The sequence below is a fragment of the Acinonyx jubatus genome, chromosome D4, assembly GCF_027475565.1.
Source record: "Acinonyx jubatus isolate Ajub_Pintada_27869175 chromosome D4, VMU_Ajub_asm_v1.0, whole genome shotgun sequence".
Classification (NCBI taxonomy): Eukaryota; Metazoa; Chordata; class Mammalia; order Carnivora; family Felidae; genus Acinonyx; species Acinonyx jubatus.
This window is the reverse complement of record NC_069391.1, coordinates 48,494,318-48,515,523: the sequence shown is the minus strand read 5'-3', so window position 1 is coordinate 48,515,523 and position 21,206 is coordinate 48,494,318. Positions and strand designations below refer to the sequence as shown.

The window sequence follows — 21,206 nt, the reverse complement described above, 5'->3', positions numbered from 1 at the left end:
TTAAAACACAGAATGTATTTTATGGTTATATGCTTTAATCTTTCTGAATCTGCCCACATTTACTTTTTGATTAGCAAGCAGGTGCACATTTACAATTTTGGTTCACATTCAATTCCTGCATACAAAGCACTATGACTCATCTAAATTTTGAAATGTAATAATCAGGAGATTCTTAATGTTATGCTTAAAGGTATGATATAAAGACAACTGGATAAGTATGCAATTTTCAAAGTACTTTGAGTTGCAGCGGTAGATTAGTGGTAGCTAAAACCAAGGTCTGCCTTGGTTATTTGCTTACTTGGTTAAATGTTAGGTAGTTACCATCACCTGGTTAACATCTATCAATGTCATCTCTGTGTTAACGTGTATTTTATCAAGCTGAAATTTATTGGAATTCAATTGATTGCTGCTTCCACTTGAGAATTGATAACCCAAAGGTAAATAAATCATTAGTTTGAGAATAAAAATGCCCACAGAGATAGAACAATAGTTTTTTATTTGCTGATTGGTTAATGGGACTTACAGGTAAATTGTTTGGCCTTCTTGCAGGTGAAAAAATGATTTCTAAAATAGTTCTGAGACATGATATTCATAGCCTTGTGATATTTTTTGGATGTTATTCACAAGCCATTATGTGAATTAAATTGTTTATGTCACTATTAGGGATTTGGAAAGTTTAAGGAAATACAACTTTTCAGAGTTTTGCTTTTGCAAAATTTCTAGAACTTTCTAGTTCTAGAAATGGACCAGATCAAGATGGGAAGATTGAGGAGAAATGCAAGAACTGAGGGAAAAAAAATCCAAGTGGAGACTTTTCTAGTTTAAAATTTGAGCAGAAAAAAACACAATGAAAAATACAAATATAACTATATTTGGAAGAAGTGTAAGGAAATACTAGTGTCAGGATTACTGGTGAGTCTGTATCAAAACTTGATTTTTTAAAAATTGAAGTATAATTGGCATATGGTATCCTATTAGTGTCAGATGTATATCATAGTGATTTGATATTTTTATACATTATGAAATTCCCGTGAGTCTAGTTATCATCTGTCACCGTGCAAAGGTCTTACAATATTATTGACTATGTTCCCTATGATGTACATTACATCCCCATGACTTACTGATTTTATAACTGGAAGTTTGTACTTCTTAAACCCCTTCACCTATTTTGTGCACTCCCTCCCCCCCCCCCCCCATTCTCCTCCTTGGTAACAGTTTGTTTACTGTATCTATGACTCTGTTTCTGTTTTGTTCATTTATTTTGTTTTTCAGATTGCACATATAAGTGAAATCAGACGATGTCTTTTTTCTGACTTATTTCCCTTGGCATAAAACACTTTAGGTCCATCCATATTTTTGCACATGACAGGATTTCATTCTTTTTTTATGGTTGAGTAATATTCTGGTGTGTGTAAATAAAATGTACCATATCCTCTTTATCCATTCATCTATCAATGGACATCTGTTTATGGTTCCTAAAAAAGAAACCTAGAGTGGTAATTTCAACTTTGATCACGGTACATCTGGGCAATACATGCTTCTTTAGAAGATGTGAAATCTATATTGTACATTTTAAATTTATTTTTATTTTTTTATTTTTACTTTTTTAATGTTTATTTACTTTTGAGAAACAGAGAGTACATGTGCACGTGAGTGGGGGAGGGACAGAGACAGAGAGGGAGATGGAATCCCAAGCATGCTCTACACCATCAGCACAGAGCCCCACATGGGGCTCGAACCCACAAAGCATGAGATGGTTACCTGAGCCGAAACCAAGAGTCGGATGCTGAACTGACTGAGCCCCCCAATTGCCCCTGTATTATATATTTTTGAAGAAGTACTACAGATCTAGGGGCGTCTGTGTGGCTCAGTTGGTTTAGTGTCTGACTTCAGCTCAGGTCATGATCTCATGGTTCGTGAGTTCAAGCCCCACATTGGGTTCTCTGCTGGCAGCCTAGAGCCTGCTTTGGATCCTCTGTCCCCCCCCATCTCTCTCTGCCCTTCCCCTGCTCGTGCTCTCTCTTCTTTCAAAAATAAACAAACAAACAAAAAAAAAGTACTACAGGTCTAAAGATGAGTAGTATAATAAAATATAGTATAGTTATGTAAGTGTAAGTTTGTGATTTGCAATTCATGATAAGTTGGATGAAGGTAGTATATACTATCTCTACATGATAGGAAGTGAGATTTGCTCAGCTGATAGGACAAGGGATGTTCATCAGTTTTTCTCCCATTTATTATTTTAAAACATTTTTAAAACATTTGAAAGATTATTTTAAAACATTTTTATTTTATTATATATATATATATATATATATAGAGAGAGAGAGAGAGAGAGAGAGAGAGAGAGAGGGGCAGGGGAGAAAGGGAGCAAGGGAGAGGGGCAGAAGGGGGAGAGAGAGAATCTTAAGTGGGCTTCACCATGTGGGGCTCGATCCCACAACGCTGGGAGCATGACCTGAGCTGAAATCAACCAACTGAGCCAGGCACCCCTCCCATTTACATTATTTGAAACAAGGGGCGCTTGGGTGGCCCAGTGAGTTGAGCATCCAACTTGGGCACAAGTCACGATCTCATGGTTTGTGAGTTTGAGCCCAGCGTCAGACTCTGACAGCTCAGAGCCTAGAACCTGTTTCTGATTCTGTGTCTCCCTCTCTCTCTGCCCCTCCCCCACTCGTGCTCTGTCTCTCAAAAATAAATAAAAATGTTAAAAAAAATTAAGTTATTTAAAACAAACTTTCAAGCAATATGGAAGATCCCATCTAGTTTCAAACAATAGATTGAATGTTGTTGTTTTTATAAATTGGGCCCCCTACGCACTCCTGGTCTCATAATTTTTATCCTATTTCAAGTCCTATTGGAAGTAATAACATTGCAGTTATGATTTTTAAATTTTGCTAAATTTATATTGGCTTTTATTCAATTAGACTGAGTTACTTTAGTTTTATATATTTTGAAGATGTTCAAAAAATTTGATATTAAATATTGTGCAATTTTCTGTTGTTCGTGATAGGGAAAATACTTCTTTAGGCCCAAGGAATTTGAGAATCTGAACTGCATAGATAGTCAGCTGTTATTATTTATTTAGAGATTTGTCTTTTCCTTTGCCTGGAGACCAATGAAGCATTCCATCCAAGGTTCTGAACTGAAGATTTCAGTTCTTTTCAGTGCATTAGATTCTATCCTTTAATCTGTTTTTGGTTAAATAAATGAAGGCTTGCTAATTTGGCTGATAAACATGTTGAACAAACGTCATAATTGTGAATGTTGTAACTCTAGTTTTGTTACCAGGTTTTTTTTTTTATTAAATTTTTTAAAACCATTAAAAGATGTTTATTTTTGAAAGAGACAGAGTGTGAGTGGGGGAGGGGCAGAGAGAGAGGGAGACACAGAATCCAAAGCAGGTTCCAGCCTCTGAGCTGTCAGCACAGAGCCCTATGGGGGGCTCGAACTCATGAACCGTGAGATCATGACTTGAGCCTAAGCCTGACCCTTAACTGACTGAGCCACCCAGGCACCCCTGTTACCAGGTTTTCTCACGGCCACGGTGTACTTTTCTTTTCTCTCTTTAAAACCTTTTTCTTTGGCCTAGCTGCTTTCAGAATTTACTGTATCTTTTACTTTATTTAATGATCATTGAACAGGTTGGTTTATATAATCAAAACTTCAGGTGTTAGTTTATGATATTAGGACACATGGAGGGAGTGGCAGAAACTTTTTATTAAAGTTTTGCATTGTTGGGGTGCCTGGGTGGCTCAGTCCGTCTTGACTTCAGCTCAGGTCGTGATCCGCAGTTTGTGGGTTTGAGCCCCACATTGGGCTCTGCACTGACCGCGCAGAGCCTGTTGAGGATTCTCTCCCTCGCTCTCTGCCCCTCCCCCTCTCATGTGCTCGGTGTTCTCTCTCAAAATAAATAAAAGAACTTAAAAAAAAATAAAAAAAAGTTTGGTATTGTTGAAACATTTAAGTAAATGGAATTTTTAGAGTCATTGATATTAAAGATACTGTATTTATTTGGGGTGCCTGGCTGGCTCAGTTGGTAGAGCATGTGACTCTCGGGGTCGTTTTTTTTGTTTGTTTGTTTGTTTTTTTCCAGTTCAACAAAGAGTATCTGCTCTGGTCCCGGGTCCCTAACTTTCCTTCAAAGAACTTGAAAAGTATTGTGTGGAAGCCACAGAGAGGGCCAAACTACAGAGAAGAATATTACAATTAGATGCATGTATAGCATACTGGAGGGCAGAGGGGGGAAACTGAATATGAGATTTCAGGAGCTTCAGAGAAGGCTTTCTGGAGGCTTGTTTGCTTGAACTGAATTTTGAAAGCAAGTAGAAATTAGTTGGTGAGGACGGAGGATAAACATTCTGGGCCCAAGGGAGAGGTGAGAACAGACTGACAGATGAGAGACAAAACATAGACTCTTCACGTATTAAGGGGTGGATAGAGAAATGAGGTTTAATATATAAACAAAGAGCATATAATGAAAAGCCCTCTTCCCTACCGTTTTAAACATTTTGACCTTTATCCTTGAGGCTGTGGTGATCCAATGGGTAAGAGATTTTTTAAAATTTATTTTAAATTTTTTAAATTGACATCCAAATTAGTTAGCATCTAGTGCATCAATGATTTCAGGAGTAGATTCCTTAGTGCCCCTCGCCCATGTAGCCCACCCGCCCTCCCACAACCCCTCCAGCAACCCTCAGTTTGTTCTCCATAATTATGAGTCCCTTCTGTTTTGTCCCCCTCCCTGTTTCTATATTATTTTTGTTTCCCTCCCCTTGTGTTCATCTGTTTTGTCTCTTAAAGTCCTCATATGAGTGAAGTCATATGACTTGTGTCTTTCTCTGACTGACTAATCTCACTTAGCGTAATACCCTCCAGTTCCATCCACATAGTTGCAAATGGCAAGATTTCATGCTTTTTGACTGCCGAGTAATCCTCCATTGTATATCTATACCACATCTTCTTTATCCATTCATCCATCGATGGACATTTGGGCTCTTTCCATACTTTGGCTATTGTTGGTCGTGCTGCTATAAACATGGGGGTGCATGTGTCCTGAATGGGTAAGAGATTTTAAGTTGAAGAAAGTTAAGATCAGTTTCATGTGGCAAGGCGAGGAATGAATGGTAGTGGAGCAAGGCCCGTTGGTGAAAGAGCAGTGTGATAGAGCTCCAAATGATGCAGGGGGGCTTGAGAGACTAGGATGGACCCAAGATCTATTAAGATGATGAAAGCGGTGTCTAGTTTGATGTGTGGGATGAGGAAAAGGTGGATGGAGTCAAGGATGCCTCCTAGGTTTATGGCTTCCCAAGGTAGGAATCACATGAGGATTATCAAGAAACTAAGATCAGTCTTGGATATGCCTTTAGGTCACACATTTGATGCTGTTCTGTGGGCAGTTGGCAGTACTGGTCTGGGAAGGAGGAGGTGGTTTTAGGCAACATAGCGATGAAGATGTTATCAATATATAGGTGATAGTTAAAACAGTGTGCGGATAGATGTAGATACCTAAGAGAGTTTGTAGGATAAGAAAGAAGCAAGCAAAAAAGAAACTCTGGGAAGTACCACCGTATAAGGAAGATGATCCAGTGAAAAAGAATGAGAAGGAACATGGAGCTCTAGAAGGCAAGGGCATCGAGGATTTCAGAAGGAGAGAATGGACAACTGTGAAATACCACGGAGGATGGAAGAGTGCTGTCTAGAGGTTTTAGGAAGGTCTACCAGATAGGCAAGAATGATTAGTTTGCAATGTTCCTAGTTCATATAATTGTATAACTTTCTGTAGCAAAATTCAATAGAACCAGACGTTATGTATAGTTGGAATGAACCAGTATTTGGATTTTGTTATCTACCTATGGTAGGAATGCAAGGGAGCTCAAAGTATTAGTAAGACAATGGTAGAAGTGTTGAAACATGAGGTTTAGACTGCGTCGAGGTCGTGACCAAGCCAAGAGGAGGCTGAGAGATTGATAGAAAATATTGGTTCAAGGGATTAGAAGTCTGGGTGAGGTCCGCATGTATAAGGTATATAGGGTATAAGGAAGATAGCTGATAGAAGTACTCTGGAATCAGAGAAGAATATTGGAGTTTAAGATTTTAGGGTGCTGATAGAATGTAGGAATTGGCCAGGGGTGTAGATGGCTGAAATGGAGGTGATATGGAGATATTCAAGAATAATGAGACTGGTGTATTGGATGAATCACTGACTGAGAAATGGGCCCCAGAAGACCATGGTACCCAGGGTGGAGAGCCGGACTATAGTTTCTGAGTTTTAAGATCGCCTATAGTAGTGATTAGTATATATGGGACATGAAGATACTTGGATGGCTTGACCTCACAGGTATGAGACTAAAAGGTCAGGCTTCTTCTGGGCCTTGGAGCTTGGCAGAATGATTAACTTTCACCGAAATGGCCACCAAAGAAGGAAAGTGTAGTTTCCATTCGGCCTAAGAAGTAGGGGGAACATCTCCGTGTTGCCTGTGGAGTCTGCTTGGGATTCTCACTCTCTCTCTCTGCTCCTCCCCTGCTCGTGCTTCGTCTTGAGAGGAAGAGAGAGAGAGGGAGAGCGAGCGAGAGAGTGCGCTCTCTCTCCCAACCCTCTCTTTAAATAAACTGTATATTTAATTTTTTTAATATTCTTGTTTTATTTTTGAGAGAGAGAGCATGAGTGGAGAAGGGGCAGGGAGAAAGGGAGACACAGAATCCGAAGCAGGCTCCAGGCTACGAGCTGTCAGCACAGAGCCCTACACGGGGCTCAAACTCACAGACTGTGAGATCATGACCTGAGCCGAAGTCGTTCGCTCAACCGGCTGAGCCACCCAGGCGCCCCTCAAAATAAACTTTAAAAAGAAGTAAGGGGAGCATCTAATGAAGATGTTGAACATCTAATAACAGAACTTGTTAACCATGGAATCAGAGTCTAAAAAGCGAGGACTGTTTACTGGAGAGGAAGGCAGGTTAGGAAGCGTTGGGTGTGAGGGAGGCTGACCCTGTTTTTCTGAAGCGTTTGTCTGGCTTTGAAGCATTTGTCTTGACTTCCAACACGCTTTTCATCGCACGTGCCAGTTCTCCGGTATTGTTAGGACGCCTGGAAGGTTATGTTGCCCATTTTAGGTTCGTTCTGGTGTAAAAAATGCCTCGATACTAATGACGACTGCCATGGATTTGGGAGGCGGGCATACATGTATCTACCTCTGATTTCCCTCCTGTTATCTTAGGGCCTCGAGGCCCGTTGAGCAGTCTGTGTTTCTCAGGACAGTTCCTCACTCATGCATAAGATCCTGTTCGTTTTACCTCTTCAGAGGTTTGGCTCCAATTTCTCTCCTGCAAAATTGCTTTTTTCCCTCATTGCTGGATTATTCCCTTCAGTATGTTAACATCCTGTTTCTCTTATCTTAAAACAATTACCTTTTCAGGGTGCCTGGCTGGCTCAGTCGGTGGAGCACGTGGCTCTTGATCTCGGGGTTGTAAGTTCGAGCCCCCACATTGGGTGTAGAGATTACTTAAAAACAAAATCCTAAAACAAAGTCTTTAAAGGGGTGGCTGGCTGGCTGAGTCAGGAGCATGCAACTTTTGATGCGGGGGTTGTGAGTTTGAGGCCCGCATGGGGTATAGAGATTACTTAAATAAACACTTAAACTAAAATTTTTATTTTATTTTGGAGAGGTGGGGGAGGAGGTGCAGAAGGAGAAAGAGAGAGAATCCTGAGCAGGCTCCGCCCTTAGTGCAGGGCTGGATGTGGGGCTCGATCCCATGACCCTGGGATCATGATCCGAGCCGAAATCAAGAGTGCTGTTGCCATGTCCAACCAACTGAGCCACCCGGGCACCCCTCCGGAAAACAAAATCTTAAAAAAAAATTTTTTTTAAACTAAATCCTTAAAAAAAATACCTGTCTTCATCCCATTTCCCCCTTATGCTGCCGCATAATTTCTTTTTCCCCCTTTATGGTGAAACTTATGTGTCCATTTACTTTCTTCTCTTTCTTCCTCAAACCCACTGTAATCTGGCTTCCCTCACACTCTGAAACAATTTGCTCTCCTCAAAGTGACTCTGATTTTCATTTTGCTAAATCCAAAGGTCTCTCTTTCAATCCTCACCTCTTACCTGACCTATCAGCATTTCTGCCCCAACTTTACTGAGTTATCAGTGACACATATTGCGAAAGTGACACATATTAACAGAAGAGAAATCTAGTAAGTATTTTAAAAATAATCACTCTATGGGGTGCCTGGGTGGCTCAGTTGGTTAAGTGTCTGACTTCAGCTCAGGTCATGATCTCATGGTTTGTGGGTTCGAGCCCTGTGTCGGGCTCTGTGCTGACAGTTTGGAGCCTGGATCCCACTTCAGATTCTGTGTCTCCCACCACCCCCCCCTCCCCGCCCCCGAAAATCAATAAACAGTAAAAAAACTTTTTTTGGAAAAATAATCATTCTGGGAGTGCCTAGGTGGCTCAGTTGGTTGAACATCTGATTCTTGATCTCTGCTCAGGTCATGATATCACAGTTTATGAGTTTGAGCCCCACATCAGGCTCTACTCTGAGAGTGTGGAGCCTGCTTGAGATTCTCTGTCTCCCTCTCTCTGCCCCCCTCTCTCAAAATAAATAAATAAAGTTTATATGTATATATATATATATATGTTTAAATATATATATATGTAGTTAAATATATAATTATATATAATAATAAATACATAATAATATATGTAATTAAATATATAATAAAAATATATAAAATAATAATAATCACTCTGGCTGCTCTGCTGACAGTATTTCAGTGGGCAAAGACAGAATAGAGCAATTAGAAGACCACAGTAGGTTGCGAAAAATGCCCCACGTTCTACCCATTTCCTATATGCACATTTCTTTACAAAGTGACTTTGTTGCTTCCCTCAGGAAGAGGTAATCCATTTCTCCATCCCCTTGAATCTGGACTTTCTGTGACTGCTTTAATCAGCAGCAGGGGAAGTGGGATTTCTTAGTCTCAAGGCCACGTAGCTTCCTCTTGCCTTGCTTCCATTAGACCACCACGTTAAGAAGCATGGAATAGCTTGCTGTAACACATGTAGGAGAGACAAGCCATCCCAGCGGAAGCCTCCAAACCTACCGGTCCCCGTTTGCCACGTGAGTGAGCCTAGACAAGACTCGCAAAAGAAGTACCCCCTCTCTTCTTCAAACCCAACCCAAATTGCCAACCCCAGAATCATAAACTAATAAGTGATGGTTGCTTTGCCTCACTAAATTTCAGAAGTGGGTTGTAATCGCTAACCAATATAGAGGCTCTTAGAACATCAAGGACGGACAATGGGGGGCTTACACTAGAGTGAGAATGGTAGGTAATGAGAAGTAGTGAGAAGATTCTAGACATATGTGCAGAATGTAAGAGAAAGTGAAGCGTCAAGGATGACACCCAGGTTTTTTCCCTGAGTCATAGAAAAGAAGGAGTTTCCATTAACAGAGATGGGGAAGACCACAGATGAAGCAAGTATAGGGAAGAAATCAGGACTTGAGTTTGAGCTTTCTATTAGTCATTCAAATAGAAACACTGTGTACGTATCTGGATACACAGAGTCTGGATTTCAAGGAACGAGGTTCAGGCTAAAAATATAAATTTTGCAGCTGACTGTTACCAGTATTAAAGACTGAATGATATGATTGAGGGACCGTGAGGTCTAACACTGAGCCCAGGAGCACTCCAATATTAAGAGGTCAGAGAGATAAGAAAGAACCAGGAAGGGAAAAGAAAAGGGGCATCAGGTGAAAGAAAAACCAGGAATTGTGGCATCTTTGATCATTAAGGGAAGAAGGTGTTTCAAGAAGCAGAAAGTGATCAACTGTTTTAAAAAATGCTGATGGGGGGGCGCCTGGGTGGCTCAGTCGGTTAAGCATCCGACTTTGGCTCAGGGCATGATCTCACAGTTCGTGAGTTCGAGCCCCGCTTCGGGCTCTGTGCTGACAGCTCAGAGCCTGGAGCCTGCTTTGGATTCTTTGCCTCCCTCTCTCTGACCCTCCCCTGCTCGCTGTCTTTCTGTGAAGAATAAATAGACATTTAAGAAAAATTTTAAAAATGCTGATGGGAAATGGTAACTATGGGACAGGCTGGAGGTGGCAGTAATACGAGGGTGGTAATCATTTGGCAAAAATGCTAGGATTTATATCTCAAAGTGAAGAGGCTGCTATTCGGTGACTAAAGTTCAGGTATTCCGTGCCATTGATTTGAGAATATGACCCTCTTCCAAAGAACAAAGAGCCTGGATGTGGAAGAACATTCTGGCTAAGCAGACCTCTGAAAAAAAAACAGATCACAAAAGTACTTGCAAGAGGAAGCCACGGATTTCCTCGGGTAAGAGCCAGAATCTGTTCCAAGGGCTTTTCCATAAAACACCAAAGAGATACCCAGGCCCGAAAATAGTTTGGTACCAAAAGCCTACCTTTAGTCTTCTGCATTGCAGCAGACGACTGCCTCTTTCGGTTGTCTGACCTGAAACCTTTGGTGTCCTCCTTTCCTCTTCTTACCTTCCACATCCAATCCGTTTGCACATTTTGTCAAAATATATGGAAAGTCTGACCTCTTCTCCCCGTTGCTACTGCTGTTCTCCGAGGCAATGTGGTTTCTCTCCCCGGATTATTGCTGGAACCTCCTCATGGTCTCTTCTTTTTTCCATCCTTGCCTGTTTATGGTTTACTTCTTCAGAGAAGCCAGAATGATTTTTTAGAAATGACAGTCGAGTCTGACATCCTCCTGTCCCAAACCCTGTAGGACTCTTCTGTCTCACTGAGGAACCCCAAAGCTCATGGCAGCCTGCAGGGACTTACAAGATCTGGGCCCCTGGTCACTCTTTGCTCTCCCACTGCCCAATTTGTTCATGTGGACCAACCACGTTGGTGTCTTCGGTCTTCCCTAAACCTGCTAAGCATGTCTCCACCTCAAGGTTTGTGCTTCGTGTTCCTTCTGTCTGGAATGTTCATTACTTCCTTCTGGTCTCTGTCCAAATGTCACTCTCCCAGAAAGGCCTTTCTTTATCCTTTGACAGATGCCCAAACATATAAGACTGCCCTAAAGGGGCGCCTGGGTGGCTCGGTGGGGTAAGTGGCTCTTGCTTTCGGCTCAGGCCATGATCTCCCCGTTTGTGAGTTAGAGCCCCGTGACGGACTCTGCACTGACAGTGTGGGGCCTGCTTGGGATTCTTTCTCTGTGACCTTCCTTGGCTCGCCCTCTCTCTTCCTCTCTCCATCTCCCTCTCTCTGCCAGTAAATGGGTGAATGAATGAATGGACTGTCCTAAAATTTATCTATTGATGATGTAGTTGTTTTGAGGTGTTATGTTGTATATGCATTTGGAAAATTAAAAGGAAATAAACTCTTTGTACTGTAATTTTAGCAATTGAAAGAACCTAGCTTTTATAAAGTTTCAGTTATAGGCTAGACGAATAAGTGTTAGAGAGCTACTGTTGAAACACAGTGCCAGTAGTTAACAATATGGTATTGTGAACTTCAAAAGAAAAATTTTTTTTTTACAGATTATTTTATTTTGACTTTTGACTTATATATATTTTTTTAGAGAGCAGGAGAGGGGAGAGGGGCAGAGGGAGAGAGTGAGAATCCCCAGCAATCTCCACGCTCCCGCCGCCCCGGGATCGTGACCTGGGCCAAAACCAAGAGTCGTACGCTCAACTGACTGAGCGCCCCCAGGCGCCCCCCCCAAATCCGATAGAGTAGATCTCATGTTAGGTTGTCTTTAACAACCATACCCAACCACAAGGATATAAGACACGGAAGGTGTTGCATGTCTATCACGTTGATTGTGCTGATGGAATCCTGGGCGTTTGCATGTGTCCGGACTCCTCACATGGTACATGAGAAGTTATGTGCATTTCCTTGGATATCATGTCCATTATTATACAGTAGCGTGGTGAAAAAATACCTACTCTCTCACCTGAGGCTAACTTACTTGATTAACATGAGATTGGAGAAAGTTGAACACACTGGAGGAACATTTAATTTTTTTCAGGGACAGATGGATTCATTTGCTGGCAAACAACTTAGAATCCAAGGTAATTCTGTTAGCTTACTTGTTTGGAACTCTGCAGGACCATTAGAGCTTCTAATAACTCAAAGGTGTGACTTTCTCATTAAATAGCTCTTAATAAGCAGTGTAATTGGATCAAGTGAGACTTTTTTATCTTGTGTGCTGTGGTGAAACTGCCTCTTGCAGACAGTGATAAAGGACTGTGGTTTCAAGTGAATCGATAACATTACCACTTTTTTTTAAAGATTTTATTTTATTTTTGTAAAGTTATCTCTACACCCAGTGTGGGGCTCAAACCCACAGCCCTGAGATCAAGAGTTGCACACTCCACCGACTGAGCCAGTCATGAACCCCGAGATCACTATTTTTTTTTATCGAGACCCCAAAACTGACCTTATGGTTTTATTTGAAGAGAATTAGTGATTTTTATTTAGTGTAAAAAAAGCAATGTATGCCAATTACAGGGGAGGTGGGGAATTAAATGTAGCAAATACCAGGAGGAATATGATAGGTGGTAATCACCTGTCATCTTATTATCCAGAAGGGTACTTGTTAACATTTTTGCATATTCACTTTTTTCCTTAATCCTTTATATATATACTTTATATATATATACTTTAAACTTGGTTATGTTCATGATTGTTTGCAAAAATTTCTTTCTTTTTAAAAAAAAATTTTTAAATGTTTACTCACTTTTTGAGAGAGAGAGAGAGAGAGGCAGAGAGCGAGGGAGACACAGAACCCAAAGCAGGCTCCAGGCTCTGAGCTGTCAGCACAGAGAGCCTGGCACTGGGCTCGAACTCATGAACTGTGAGATCATGACCTGAGCCGAAGTCGGCCACTTAACTGACTGAGCCATCCAGGCGCCCCTTTTTCTTTCTTTCTTTCTTTTCTTTTCTTTTCTTTTCTTTTCTTTCTTTCTTTCTTTCTTTCTTTCTTTCTTTCTTTCTTTCTTTCTTTCTCTCTACCATAAGCATTTCCTTATACGATTAAAATTTTGTAAATGTATTTTTCATACCTAATCAGTATTTTATCTGCATATTCCATAGCTTATCTTTTAGATCAATGAATAACTTTACGCCGAAGATGGTCCTGTTTAACCCTATCGTATCCTTTTCTGGCGTTTTAATACTTATTTTGAGAGAGAGGGAGAGCGGGTGCACATGGGGGAGAGGCAGTGAGAGAGGGAGAGAGAATCCCAAGTAGGCTCTGCACTGTTAGTACGGAGCCAAATGCTGAGCCTGATCTCACAAACTGTGAGATCGAGACCTGAGCGGACATCCAGAGTCTGAGGCTGAGCCGCCTAGGCGACTCCCCCTTTTGTATTCTTTGTATTCTTATACTTTTGAAATGGGGAGTGAATGGGACTTGAAGACCTACATGCCACCCTGGGGGAGGTAGCCAAGAAGTGCCAAACATCAGATCAAATGCTCAGTCAATAGCACCTTGACTGCCCACTCCCATAACAAAGTGGGCTCATTTTGACCTACCTTAGACTTTCAGCTTTATTGTGCCAAGTTCCCTGTGGGATTCAGTTGGGTGGGTGGGCCTTGGGGAGTCTCTTGTGGTCCCGGGCACCAGGCTGGTTCTGCCTTATTTCTGCGGCTTTGAAGACCTGTGCGTCAGTTCGGAGGGAAGCCAGGTTGGGAGCGATCTCCTAGTGTCTGCATTTGGGCCGAGAGGCAGAAATGGTCTTTGAGGTTGAAATGACGCTCTTTGAACAGTGGCTTTATTGTGAGTTTGCCGGTCTGTAGAGCTGCTGCTGCTGTTCATCTAGTCGGTCATCTATTTCCCCCACGGTGTTGAAAAGTTTCCTAGAAACTGTACCTATAAAAATTGCATGTATCGGTTTGAAAATTTGTAAACTTGAGAAAAAAGAAATGCTGGGGATGCCGGGTGGCTCCGTGGATCGAGCGTCTGACTCTTGATTTCAGCTCAGGTCACGGTCCCAGGGTCGTGGGATCAGGCTCTGCATCGGGCTCAGTGCTGAGGGTGGACCCAGCTTGAGATTCTCTCTTTCCCTCTTGCCCCTTCCTCCCCCCCACCCCCTAAAAATTCCCATGAGGAGATACATGTTCCTCTTCCTGCTCCTCCAACTGCTCTTCCTCCTCTTCTTTAAGTATAACTTGTTTGGTAAAGGTTTTATTTTTAAGTAATCTCTACGTCAACGTGGGGCTCGAACTTACAACCCAGAGAGCCAGAGTCATATGTGCTACCGACTAGTCAGCCAGGAGCCCCTAAATATGATCTTGAAATGAACTATCAGGGACATTCTACATACCGTATTCTGCCAACTGGACATCGGCGTGTTTTTTTTTTTTTTCCAGGAGCCTCTTCTAATTTTTGCATATGGGGCTTCGTGTCTCCAGGCCAATGTGAAATGATTTACTAAAGGTCTTCTGCTCGGGATGGTTGTGAAGGTTAACTGGTATCTGCTTATTAAGCACCCTACAAATAAAAACAGCCGTGAATAATGCCAGCTGTGGAATAGAAAATTAGTAAATGTTACTTCTTTGGGTAGTTACGTGCTTAAAGCGCCTTTTACCCCCAGTGGGAAATACGCAGAGGTGATACTGTGGGTTTCTAAAGGGTTGTAATACATAGCAGACTAAGGACGTGGCTATAACAGACAATAGCTGTCGACTGAAGCATTCAAGTAAAACTTATGATGTATTCAAGTAACAAAGACCCATTTTCCAGCTCTGTTAGATTCAGCTGGAAACAGTGAAGAACCAGTCTTGTGAGCTTTTGCATGTGTTCTTTGACCTTTTTTTTTTATTTAAGAAAATGTATCAAAATGAATAACAGTGTAATAAAATATCACTAATCTGGGTTCTGCTGATTTAGGATTTGGACTTGGTTCATCGTGATACTATCTCTACAAAAGTTATTTGCTCAGTGGAAAAAAAAAAGCCAGGGAAGGGATGTGGCTAAGGAGAGTGAATTATTTTCAAACCCTAAATGTGTTGGTAAGTGACTTCCGGTTGCTGTGTTAATTCGGAGATAAAGTCGTTTAGGGGCGCCTGGGTGGCTGAGACGGTTGAGCGTCTGTCCGACTCTTGATTTCGGTTCAGGTCATGATCTCAGGATTCGTGATCGAGGCCTGCGTCGGGCTCTGAGCTGAGCGCTCAGAGCGTGCTTGGGATTCTCTCTCTCTCTCTCTCTCTCTCTCCCCCTCTCTCTCTGCCCCTGCCCCACCCACCCACACACTCTCTCTCAAAATAAACAAACTTAAAAAAAAGAAGAAGAAGAAAACTGTTCACAAATATGTTTTTCTACTTCTGGCTCTTATTAATTTATTTTGGTCTTCGTTTCGTGAGTCTAATTCGTGAGAAAGATACAGATCCTTCTGTATTTCTCACTTTCTGTTTTGGAAAGTTGATCTGAAAGCAAAATAAACAACAGAATTCTGATTCTAACATTTTTTTCTTTTTTTTTTTGGAGCGTATTGTGTATTAGCTACTGTGCTAAACACAGCAAGTCGAAAACCACTTTACTAACTGCCCATTGCACCCCAGGCCCAGCAGTGGTGAGCAAGACACAGCTGTTTCTCTCAAGAATACTAGAAAAGTCCAGGGGAATAATGCAGCAGGCTTGGTCAGAGAGGAGCCCTTCCTGTTCGACAGCCTTCTTCGCCAGTGTCTGAGCAGGGACAGCTGCGATCCCATGGCAGCTAGCCCCTTCAGAACGAGAAGGTCTTCTCCATCTTGAGGACGGATTACAGTCCTCACAGGGCTGGAAGGGACGTTAGAAATTGCCTGAGACCAGCTCTGCATCTCAGCCTCTTCTTGTCCTTGCCTGGAAGGTGATGTAGTCCTCACCCTGTTTTCTGAGACGGCCGCGGGAAGTGAGAAGGGACGTGGCGTGGCTTCCGTGTGGTCTTTTTCTTCTGGACATTTCTTCCCGAACATTCCACCATGGTTGCAAACTCTGTGTTCTTACAAATGACCTCATCCATACGGAAATTTCTCTGTCTCACGGAGCTGTGTTTTGAACTGTCACATGATGGGGCCACCTGCCAGCCAAGCATTCCTTTGCAGAAGTGTGGCCGTCTGTGCCTGTGGGGTAGTGTTTGGGCAAAGGATTGCTTTCATCTGTTTCAACGAATATTTACCTATTTATTTAAAAATGGAAAATGGTTTTTTAATAAACTGTCTTGTGCTTGCTAAAAAAAACCAAAAAACAAAAGGGAAGTGTAAATATGGAAGTTTTGATATCACTGGTAAGAATCTGCATGGACCAGGGCGCCTGGGCGGCTTAGTCGGTTAAGCGTCGACTTCGGTGCAGGTCATGATCTCACAGTTCGTGGGTTTGAGCCCTACATTGGGCTCTGTGCTGACAGCTCGGAGCTTGGAGCCCGGAGCCTGCTTTGGATTCTGTGTCTCCCTCTCTCTCTCTGCTCCTCCCCTGCTCATGCTTTGTCTCTCAAAAATAAATAAACATTAAAAAAAAAAAAGAATTTGCATGGACCTAATGAAAGATCCACACACTCATTGCCATGACAAGAGTAGCCAATCTTTGTTTTTGTTAGATGCTCACTGGACTTGAACTGAATGGTCAGTGATGAAATGAAAATGTAAAATCAAGAAATATACAGGATGAGGGTCGGTTTATATTGATCGTTTTTGTGTTTTGTGCTCTGCATGGGATGCCTCCGGTTTTTTTAAAGATTTTTTTTGAGGGCTCCTGGGTGGCTCAATTGGTTGGGCATCCCGACTCCTGATTTCAGCTCAGGTGACCATCCCAGGATCGTGGAATTGACCCCTATGTCAGGCTTCACACACAGTGTGGAGCCTGCTTTAGATTCTCTCTCCCTCTGCCCCCACCCCTGTTTGCGTGTGCTCTCTCTCTCTCTCTCTCTCTAAAAAAAAAAAAAAAAAAAAAAAAATTAATAAAAGATTTTATTTATTTATTTATTTATTTATTTTTATTTTTATTTATTTTTGAGACAGAGACAGAGCATGAACAGGGGAGGGGCAGAGAGAGAGGAAGACACAGAATCTGAAACAGGCTCCAGGCTCTGAGCAGTCAGCACAGAGCCCTACGTGGGGCTTGAACTCACGGACCGTGAGATCATGACCTGAGCCGAAGTCGGACGCTTAACTGACCAAGCCACCCAGGCGCCCCAAAAGGTTTTATTTTTGGGTGCCTGGGTGACTCAGTTGGTTGAGTGTCCGACTTTGGCTCAGGTCACGACCTCACAGTTTGTGAGTTCAAGCCCCGCGTCAGGCACTGTGTTCAGGGCCTGGAGCCTGCTTTGGATTCTGTGTCTCCCTTTCTCTCTGCTTCTCCCATGCTCACACTGTGTCTCTCTCTCCAAATAATAAATAGACATTAAAAAAAAGATTTTATTTTATTTTATTTATTTATTTATTTTTAAATTTTTTAATGTTTATTTATTTTTGAGACAGAGAGAGACAGAGCATGAACAGGGGAGGGGCAGAGAGAGAGGGAGACACAGAATCTGAAACAGGCTCCAGGCTCTGAGCTGTCAGCACAGAGCCCGACGCGGGGCTCGAACTCACAGACCGTGAGATCATGACCTGAGCAGAAGTCGGACGCTCAACCGACTGAGCCACCCAGGCGCCCCCAAAATGATTTTATTTTAAAGCAATTGCCACACCCAGGGTGGATTGCAATATATACAAAGATACATAGCTGTTTGCATGTGCTGATGAACTACTTTGGGAACAGGTTTTTTGTTTTGTTTTGTTTTGTTTTAAAGAGATGCTAGATTCTCTGGGATGCAGCAAGATGTAGTAGAAAAAACAAGGTGTTGGATTCAGACTAAGAATAATAATAGCCAACATTTTGAAAGTGTTCGTTATGTGCCTCGTTGTGAGTAAAGTGCTTTAATGCATTATCTTAATTTGAAAAAAAACTCTGCATCAGTTGTCCTTTGTAGGGTAGCGGTTAAGAACGTGGACTTCGGAGACAGATTGCACGGTTCATATTTGTGCTCAGCTTCTTACATAATTAGGCAATTAATTTTGACCTCTCTTTGCCTCACTTGGTTTTTCATATGAAAATGTGGATAATAATAGTAGTCCTGTCATGTGGTTATTTTGAATATCGGATGAGAGAAGACACATAAAGGGCTTCGACAGTGCCTGCCTGGCACATGGTAAAACTCAATATCCTGGCTATTAATACCACTGTATAACCTCAGGCAAGTTACTTCCTCTCTGAGATGTCGTTTTCTCATGTGGGAAGTGGGAGTTAATAATATCTACCTCAGAGTTACTGTGCAGACCCAATAGGATCAGTTTAAAAAAAAATTTTTTTTTTGAATGTTTTGATTTATTTTGAGACAGAGAGAGATGGAGCATGAGTAGGGGCGGGGCAGAGAGAGAGAGAGAGAGAGAGGGAGACACAGAATTTGCAACAGACTCCAGGCTCTGAGCTGTCAGCACAGAGCCTGATGCAGGGCTTGAACCCATGAACCACGAGATTATGACCTGAGCTGAAGTCAGCTGCTCAACCAGCTGAGCCACCCAGGCGCCCCTGAGTGAATCTGTATTAAACAGGTACTTGTTATATGCTGGGGTCACAGTGGTCAAAAAGAGAGACCAGGTCCCTTCCTGCAAGAGTTTGCCATCCATTGCGGGGGTAGAAAGAAGCAGCAGAAATAAGTGAATGATGACCATTTGAGATTGTGATAAAGCTGTGAAGGATGTTGCTTCCCAGTGCATTATTATCTTTTTAAAGTTTTATTTACCCTCTGGGGCACCTGGGTGGCTCAGTTGGTTGGGTGTCCAACTCTTGGTTTCAGTTCAGGTCCTGATCTTGTGGTTTCGTGGGTTTGTGCCCCGCGTTGGGCTCTGTGCGGGTAGTGCGGAGCCTGCTTGGGATTCTCTTGCCCTCTCTCTCGGCTCCTTCCCCACTCGCGCTGTGTGTCTCTCAAAATAAATAAATAATACTTCCAAAAAAATTTTTAAGTAATCTCTACACCCGGTGTGGGGCTCGAACTCATGACCTCAACTCAGAAGTTGTATGCTCTACTGACTGAGCCAGCCAGGTGCCCCCAGTGCCATATTTACTTTATTTCAGGCTACATTGACTTAGTTAACAGTGGGGAAATTTTCTATCTTCCTCTAAAATTCTTGTGCTTATTTGATCTTCAGCTTTCACTAGCACTAAGAATGCAGGTTAAAATAACTAAACTGTAACTATTGCATCCTACATGAATTTAGTAATTTGGCCTTCATGGAAAATAAGAACTGAGGTTGAATGGTCACTTTGCAGCAATCAAGAAAAATGTTGCTTTTTAACTTGTAATCAGTCTACACAATTCTTTTCAAGAGTGAGAGCTTTTATTTTGGTGTAAACTTTACCCGGGAGTCTAAATGGGAAAATTTTAATGGTTATGTTTCTCCTTAAAAATGGAAGAAGTTTTTGCATGGTTTAAAGGTAATTGCATCTATCTAGTTAAATTACATTGACCTGTTTCAATATTACTATTTCCATAAAGTGTTGGTAAAATGGCTAACAAAGGAATCTTTTCAAAAACATTTTTTAAAACAGTTTTATTTATTTTGGGGAGAGAGAGAGAGAGAGACAGAGCCTGAGTAGAGGAGGGGCAGAGAGAGAGAGGGAGACAGAATCTTAAGCAGCTCCTGAGCTGTCAGCACAGAGCCTGATGCGGGGCTCGAACCCACAAACTGCGAGATCATGATCTGAAACGAAGTCGGACGCTTAACCGACTGAGCCACCCAGGTGCCCCGGCTAACAAAGGAATCTTTTATCATTTCTCAAATTTTCCTAGTTTGTTGCTCACTGCATCACACCTGTTAATGATGGATTTGTAATTTGGTTTCAGAAAGTCCTATCTTTGTTTCTAAAGCATGTGTTAGTATCTGAATATTTTGGTAACTATTCAAAATTGCAAAAACACATGGTCTTGTGAAAAAATTAGAAAATAGGAACAGGCAAAACCAAAAATCACCCATAATGTATATTTTCCAGGCTTTTCCACATCCACCTGTGCTCAGACAATCTGGATTTGAATTTCAGCTTACTTTACGACCTTGAAAAAAACCGATCTAACTTTTCTGTGCCTCGGTTTCTTCATCTGCAAAATGAGTACTTATCTCATAGGGTTATTGGAGGGTTAAATGAGTTAATGTAGGTGAAGTTTATAGAATATTGCTTGGCCCTTAGTAAGAACCCCCTATGTGAGGTTTTAAAATTTTTTTTTTTTTTTTTTTTTTTTTTTTTTTTTTAAAGAAACCACAGAAATTTAATTCTCACAGTTCCGGAGGCTGACTGTCTGAGATTAGGATGCCGGCATGATGGGACCTTCCTCTTGGGTCATAGGCAGCAACTTCTCTCTGTGTCCTTATATGGTGGAAGACCTAAAAAACTTGTTATTATGGAAGTTTTCAAACATACGCAAAAATAGAATAGTATTATGAACTCAAATGTACTCCTCTATTATGAGCATTTAGATAGACATTCTTGTTTTAATCTATCCCTACCCCCCTTCCCCCAGGGTAAGTGGAATATTTTATAGAAAATCCTTAATGTCCTATCATTACCCCCTAAATACTTCAGCTTATACTATATTAATATTTGCTGAGAAGTAAATTATTTTAGAGAACCAGTGCACAGAATTAGGGTCATTTATTTTAAGTTTTATTTATTTAAGTGATCTTGACACCCAACATGGGCTCAAACTCAGGTTCCTGAAATCAAGAGTCTCCTGCTTTTCTGACTGAGCCGGCAGGCACCCCACAGAGTCATTTTTGAGGGGAGGAAATACAAGTAAAATACTTAGAAAATATATTCTGTGGTGCTTTACCAAATTCTAGTTAACTGAATAGTATTTGAAGTAAAATTATAAAAGTGGAGATTTTAGCTGTTCAGATTAGACCTTTATTTGGAAGATCTTTAAAATGATTGGGTATCAGTTTTTATTATAAATATACTGTAAAGATGATTTTGTATCAACATGAAATATTTATCTCAAAAACGCACTGAGCAATTTGAGTATTCTTTTGGTGGAGCAAAAAATTTCAAAATTGTAATAGAAAAAATCATCTCATAAAAGAGCTAATTTGAAGACTTTGAAGGCTTAGATTGGATACTGTAAAAATTCCAGGTAAGTATATCTTTAGATTTTTTACATTTGATCTTAGCCAAAAGGCCGAGAAGCCTTTAGATTAAATTTTTTTAAATGTT

At 41.4% G+C, this 21,206-nt stretch overlaps 1 protein-coding gene across 5 annotated transcripts in view; it reads left to right on the top strand.

The window, feature by feature from the left end:
- Positions 1 to 21,206, top strand: part of FOCAD (focadhesin) — a 311,383-nt gene that overhangs the window by 1,418 nt on the left and 288,759 nt on the right. For 2 of the 5 annotated variants that reach the window (XM_053205044.1, XM_053205040.1), the window contains exon 1: positions 4,079 to 10,929. The exons of the other annotated variants lie outside the window; for them this stretch is intronic. The gene's annotated coding sequence lies outside the window, so the exon portion shown is untranslated. Of the gene's footprint in view, positions 1 to 4,078; positions 10,930 to 21,206 lie in introns of those variants that run through there. 5 annotated transcript variants of the gene reach the window in all.